Below are 7630 nucleotides of genomic sequence, written 5' to 3'. Positions count from 1 at the left end.
TCAGTCGGTCTTCAGACAAAGCAACCCGAGAACCATCTCATTCTAGCTCAACAACACATGGGAGGGAGATATCCTGGTGACCGAGATCACCACGGCACTCAACTGCAGAGTAGGGGGCTACACCGTGCACACAATTGGTACAGAGTTCAATGCTGGAGCATTTTGGAGAGAAATAGCCCTGTCGAGCGCTGGTTCATTCGTGTCGGGGACATCGAATGCGGCGGACATCAGAAATCCTGTCCTAAGGATGGCACACCGCATCTTGGCCTACACGGTGCTTGCACAGAAGGACAACACCCATGTGACGCAGCAGGAGTTGTTCATCATTTGGGGGATGCTCACACACACCCCAATGGATTTGACTCACATTCTCCTCAAGCAGATATTCAAGGCATCGAAGGCCACCGCAGGAGTGATTACAATTGGAGGAATGATTACACCCCTTGCACGCCGTATTTTTCCCGCAGTTGCTCAATGGGATGCTTTGGCAGGTGATATGCTACTCAACGGTCGCCGGATGGTCCACATGAGATTCTTGACGAGAGCCCAACCACCTTTCAAGTTGGTGCAAAGTGAAGGAGACCACTTCCCCCTGTCGAACCCACCTCTCACCCGTGTGGGCAGACGCTTTGAGACTCAGAATTGGCTAATGAACACTGACTCCCACTTGAGGGTTATAGCAGGGGAGCAGGTTGAAGAGTTGGTCCCGTAGCAGGTGCATGAGGAGGAAGAGGAGCAGGAGGAGCCCGCGGCAGAAGCAGCAGGAGAACAATGGGGACCGGGACCCCATTTTGATGTGACTGAGCTCACTGATAGGATGCAGCGGTTGCAGGCCTTTGCCGAGCAACAAGAGGCGCAGCTCACCGTGATGCGCACTGACGTCACAACTGTTCGCCTGCAGCAGCAAGCGATGGATGCATATCAGCGCGAGCAGTTTGCTCATTATGGCGCTTTTGAGACCTATGCCCGGGGTGAGTTCAACCGGCAGGCGACCTTTGAGGCGTGGCAGCGGGCTGAGATGGAAAGGCAGCAACAGGAATACGCTAGGCAGATGGCTATGCAGGAGGAACTCCTACGACAGTTTCAGGAGTTCCAGAGGAGACAGGGAGGACTGCCATCTTGAGTGATTTGTAAGTATGCTCACCATAACTTTTATCTATTTTTCCCTCCAAACTTATTTTCGAGCATTCGCTCCTTAATAAGTTTGGGGGAGGGGGATGGAGATTAGTTATGGTTTGCATTTTTTTAGCCTAGCATATTTTTGATTTTTTTGATGTTTTGAGGAGATTTTCTTAGTCTTTTATTCGTGGGCCTGTAACTAAATTGATATATTCTCTCAGACATACTGCATAGTTTCTTTGCTATTTGAATGTTTGTTGCTTCATTTAGTTGATTGGTAAGGTGCCTATGACGATTTCTGCGAAAAAGAAGGTAATTCCCAATTTTTCTTGATATGGTGACATGATTTGAACTGATGTGTGTGATTGATGAGTAGATTTTTGCCTTGACTTTTGACGTTGAACAAACTTGTGAGAAATTGAGCCTTAACTGCCCATATTTGCAGTTTGTTCTTTGTTTTTTAGTGTTGTCATGCATGTAGTGCGCTTCTAGAACTTGCCATGGGTCTTGATTGAGGTTGCTTGTTGTGTTCAAGAGTTTGAGATGATCTTAGGCCATCTTTCGTAAACCACGTTATATCCCAAACACTTTTCCTGAAAACATTATTCCCTTGTTAACCGTGTTTGAGCCTTTTTAAGCTTTGATTCTTTAACCGGATGATAGGGGGTGATGAAGTATATGGGGATCATCATGTGGTATTGGCTGTGGGTTGATTGAAATAAGGGGTGAAACGTGATTCTAGTCATTCTTATAAGCTCTAGAAAAAGAAAAAAAAAAGAAAAAAAGAGAAAAGGAAGGAAATTTTGATGAAAGTTGGTTGAGAAAGTCGAGTGATAATTGAAAAATTCATGGAAAGTCGACTTTGTTGTTATTAGAAAAGTGAGAGCATAAGAGAATGTCTAGTTTCAATTTATGATGATTATATCCCTTGATTTGTGATGACTATGGAGACGTTGTTAGGTGGAAGATGGAATTTATTCCATGCTTGAATGGTGAAGTCATAAGGTTGGTGTAATCAATTTATTTTGAGTCACTTAGCCTAAATTTCCCTACCTGATCCAATGTCCCTACATTAGAACCCGATATAAAGACCTATTTGATCTTACCGTGACACACTTTTAGCGATGGAGATTTTGAGACGATTGGCAAGCCTATGGTAAGTAATCTGCATTGCATGAGTTTCGATGAGTGATACACGTCCGTTTTCCATCAATTGAGAGTTGAGTGAAACACTTTTATCTTGAGAGTCAATTGTTGGAATGTCAAGGTTGAATTTGTCATTGATTATGCTTGTTGGTGATTATTGTGTTCATATGTTGAGGATTTGAGGGAATTCGAAAGTTTTATTTTTCTGAGGCATCGATGATTCAATAATCTTACCCATTCGTGTTTATTGTTTTGTTCTTCTCGTTGTTCGAGGACGAGCAACATCTTAAGTTTGGGGGAGTTGATAAACACTCATTTTGCATGGTTTTTATGGTATATATTCTGTAGTTTAAGTCGATTTTACGCCCGTTTTATCATTGTTTAGAGTTTATTGACTATTATTTTGTGATTTCACGGTTGGGTGTAGTTTTGACTGTTTGGATGCAGAATTGAGTGACATTGAAGCATGGAGTGTAAGGAACATGTTGAAGAGAAGAGTTTTGAGAGAATCGAGCCTAAAAATCGAGAAAAGACGAAGATTCTGGAGTCGGGACGGAAAATGAGCAATTCGGCGGTCAAAGGGCGTTGACCGCCGAATTTCAGCAGTTTGAAGGCCAAATTCGGCGACCAAAACTGCGATCGCCGGCTAGGTCGCCGAAATCCCTGATTGAAAATTGGCCTATGGTGAAATATTCGGCGATCGCCGAATTTATGAAGTTTTTGGCCTGAATTCGGCGACCTGTTCGGCGATCGCCGAACGGGTCGCCGTTTTTAGGCGTGTTTTCGTATCTTTCGCGTTTTTACGATTTTTCAAGTTATTTTCGGTTTAGAACTTGGTTTTTGACCCTAAGACTATAAATAGGTCCTCTTTTGACCTATCTAGGGTTCCCAACATTCATATTTCAGTTTTATAGTTTTAGAATACTTTAGCTTTCCAGTTTTCAAGGCTTGGATCAAGATTGAAGATTCAAGCCGCTACAATCGTTTTCATTCGGTTTTTATACAATTTGTTTTTACAATTGCGTTCAATTTAATTATGTTTATGTTTGATTTTATCATGTCTGGCTAGTTCTTTTAATCTGAACCTAGGGTTTGTATATAGCTGGTTAATTATGTACTTTTGATTTATTGATATCAATTTGCCTTCCAACTTGTGATTCATGATTCCTGGTGCTTTTTATTCTTGTGAATTATCTGATCAATGATTTACATGTGTAGCTGTTCAGTTTGAGTCTTGAATGCGATAATTGTTCAGCCGATTCAGGAATGCATGATATAGTATTAGCCTTGAGTCTTGAATGCGATAGGTGAAGCTATAGGAAGCTATTCTTTATGTGCTATTTGGAGTTAATTTATTGCTTGGAGTCTTGAATGCGAGAAGGGGTTAATTAATCTACGTTCATAGGTGTTCGTTAGAGAAGCTTGTGAATAATATAGTGATCTTTCATCAGGGTTGGATTAAAATTGGTAATTGAATCAATAGGTTGAATGCATGTAGTTGATTAGTAAAAGTACATCCCTAGGGTCAGAGTTTTCCTACATTTGAGTTAATTATCGTTATTTATATGTTCTTTAGTTTTTATTTGATTAATTTTAGATCGTAAATCACCTTCATTATTGTTTTACCTGTTTACTGTTAGAGTTTGTTTAGGAAATAGATAGTGCAATTTCGATTTTACAGTCTCTGTGGATACGATACTCTGCTTGCTATTTGCGTACTACAATTACACTGTTTAGTTGCAGTTATTGTTGCTATAAAAATAGTGATCAGTGGGTGGGAGGCACGTTTTTCAATGAGCATCAATCTTCATCGGGCTCGTAGCAGCAGCGCAGCGACCGGAGATGAAAGGGAAGTCGGCAACCGCTGGAGAACAAGTTGGTGTAAAAATTAGATTTTTAAATTTGGAAAAAAAAAATCGGTGCTAAAATTAAACATGGAGTAAAGTTACTGTTAGGTCCGGAGGGTCTCGAATAGGTGTATGGGGGGGTACACCTATGGGCCATTTTTACAATTTCCTCTAAAAACAGAGGGATCTCAAGAATGAGATCAAAACGAAACTTTACACGCAAACTATGACACCTGTTGACTGAAAGCAGTTTTGACCAAACAGGATTGACAACTGATACTGAAAACTCTTCAGTAAGGAGTTATCAGTTAAGTCACTGGAACTTAACTGATGCACGTAAGGGCTTCAGTCGAGTTTGCTAAAACAGAGATGATATAAGTCTTCCTGACTATCAGAGGATAGATCAGTCAGACTGATATCACACGCAACGGAAATAAACTTGTTTCGGAATAGCCTCGGTTGAGCATGTTGTTAGTCTTAGGTTTCTCTTTGCAGTTATTCAGTATTCAGTTTATCAACAGTAAGAACACATATAAGAATGTAAAGACTGAAAGCTGTAAATAACAAAGAGAGTTTTACGTGGTTCGGAAAACACTTTCCTACATCCACGGTCGGTTGATCAGACCAACAATCCACTCCGCAAGTGCTTAACTGGTGCATTGCAAACCGTACCGTGTGCTTGTCGGGTGCACACAACTATTTCACTGAAGAGACCTTACTTCAGTACCCACGCTTCACTCGCGTCGGATTTCTCACTCCTAGCACGACCTTGCACTAGGATCTCACGGAGTCAGAGTACCTTCTTGAATTCCTTTTCACTCAAGCACTCGGCTTCTTTCTTACGAAATGAGGTTTGAAAAACTTGCCAACTAGACTTCAAAGAACAAGTTCTTTGGAGCAAGTTTTGACCTGGGCTTCTGGGTAAACAGATATATGCCTAAGGTCTAAGAGAATGTGTGTAATCAGTAGTGACTGATTTTAGCTTTGGAATTCTCTTCTTCGATTCAAGCTTTGGGGAGATTAAGCTTTGGGCTGAGTAGCAATTTCGGCAGAGCTTCAGCTAAGGTCGTTGAATCGATATAGATTGAAGTTGATCATCGAGCGCTATTTATTGGAGAGGTCTTGAGTAGATCCGTTGGCGGAGAACATCTTCAAGATTTCTTCCGTTGGAGAGCATTTCGAATTTGGGCTGAGGCTTCAATCTTCGAGGTTCCTTGTTTGGTGGAAACGGCTCTCTTGAAAGACAGGAGACGTGACGTCTCTGATAAAGTAGCCACCAAATAGGAATGACCTCTGCAGAGAGGGATGATCCTGAGATCTCTGCATTTAATGCGGCAGTACTGTGTAAGCACGTGACTTCCTTTGAACGTTGGAAGTTCAGTCCGAGGAAGAATGCTTAACTGATACTTGACTTTAGTATCAGTCTGCTGAGTCCTCGAAGCACGCATTAAGTAATCAGTTCTGAACTGATTCTTCAATTGATACTTCAGTTGGTATCTTCAGTCTTCAGTCTTCAGAACTGCTAACTAAACTAGAAACGAACTCTAACACTTGAGTTCAAAACAGTTCTAGTCTATTACAAATTAAACCTAAGGATTTTGGTATCATCAAAATAAAACCTGATATTCCATGGGGTTCCCAACAATTACACATTTAAATTGAACACGGAGTAATGTTACACATTTAAATTGGACTTTTTTAAGTTACATATTGCCACGCGTCATTTAGAAGACATGTCATTGCCACATGATTTTTTTAACATTGCCGGAGAACAAATCGATGTTAAAATTGAACACGGAGTAAAGTTACACATATAAATTGGAACTTTTTAAGTTCGTGCTAAATTTGAATTTCGATCAAAGTTGATGATATTACATGCATTTAACCCATAAAAAATTGTAGTACTATATTGTAAGTGCGTAATATTTATTTATGGTATTGAGAATGTAACGCTGAGAAGTATTGGGTTCAATTCCGCCTGCGTGCGGTGATGTTTTCCCACGTTAGGTGGTATTATATTTCCGCCTGCGTGCGGTGATGTTTTCCACTGTTTCGGTGATGGTGAGGTTCCGCCTGCGTGCAAGTTGCATAATTGATTATATTCAGACACCTCATGTAATTTCAAAAAGAAAAAAAATTAAGTCGTACTCGTAGAATGGCCTTACGATTGTCATTTTCTAGGCAATTAACTTAACCCTATTTTATTTTTATTTTGTCTAAATTGAGGCCATGATTAGTAGTACATAATATTTATTTATGGCATTGATGATATTTTTTTTGTCTAAATAGAGGCTAGATCAAAGAGATTAACAAAAACAGTTTTACAACATAAGATGCAATAGGTTTCCTTTCCATGTTATTTCTGTTGAACACTTGCATTCTTATTTGGATTTCCAAGACCAAATTTCTATCTACGATCAAACGAAAATTCCTCTGCTCATTAATTGTATTCAACCACAATAAGCCTAATTAATGGTAATAATATATGTTTGTATATTATTATTATTATTATTATTATTTGATAAATTACACAAGTAAATAAAGAAATTTAAAGACCGTGCGACGGTGGACTCGAACCCAAAACCTGAGGTCTTGGACATTAACCTTCTACCGGTAGGCCAACACACACACATATATGTATATTAGTTTAGTAGAACAATGATTAATGTTTAAGATTAAAATTAGTTTTAAATTCACCATCACGCGTGCTTTTAAAATAATATCATGCATATTGTTGAGATAGTGAAGGTTATCAAAACTTTGGTTCCAAATACACTATTTTAAATCATAGTTTCCAGCAAGTAAAAAAAGTCGTAGTTTCTAGCTTGTTGTTTATTGAAAGTTATGGTATGTAAAATTTCCTTTGTATGCACACTTTATCCAATAATCTAATTTCAATCAAGTATTAAATTATCGTAAATCTCAACACTTGAGCATAAACACGAATTCACAAGCAAAATACGAAGGAAAATGACAGCAAATCATGTGGAATTGAGGTACGAAAACCATGCTTGTTAATTTCTTGCTTGTTTTACATGATTTGCCTGTTCACTTAATTCTTGCCCTGAGCCGAACGCTGATTGTGATGGGGGGAAGAGGATGTGATGTTTGGGACTAGACCAGCCACGGTGAGTTCTCGAACACCTCTGCTTGAGATCTTGTCCACTGAGGGCTATTCAGGCAGACTTTATTTGTTGATATTTGGAGTGATTGCCTAACCCCCGTCATATATGTTTTTCTATAACGTCTTTCTTTTTATCGTCTCCTTGTTGGTTCTCGTCTCCAAAAGCGTGGTATTTCCCTTGTGTATGTGTATCTCTACTGTGGATCTCCTCGTGTTGATTGATAAACATGCATTTTTACCTCTTGGTGTGTCACATTTGATGATTAGTTGTAAGGATTTTGTGTGTTTGATGATTTATTTGAGTAAATATTGGTTTATTGTCAAGAACTTATTACTTCCTTGTTATTTTAGTGATTTTGCAGAAAGATTGAAGCAAAATTTGAAAGAATGGTCT

The sequence above is a fragment of the Salvia miltiorrhiza genome, chromosome 3 (assembly GCF_028751815.1).
Source record: "Salvia miltiorrhiza cultivar Shanhuang (shh) chromosome 3, IMPLAD_Smil_shh, whole genome shotgun sequence".
NCBI classification, from domain to species: Eukaryota; Viridiplantae; Streptophyta; class Magnoliopsida; order Lamiales; family Lamiaceae; genus Salvia; species Salvia miltiorrhiza.
The sequence above is the reverse complement of the archived record's forward strand: the minus strand, read 5'-3'. Positions refer to the sequence as shown.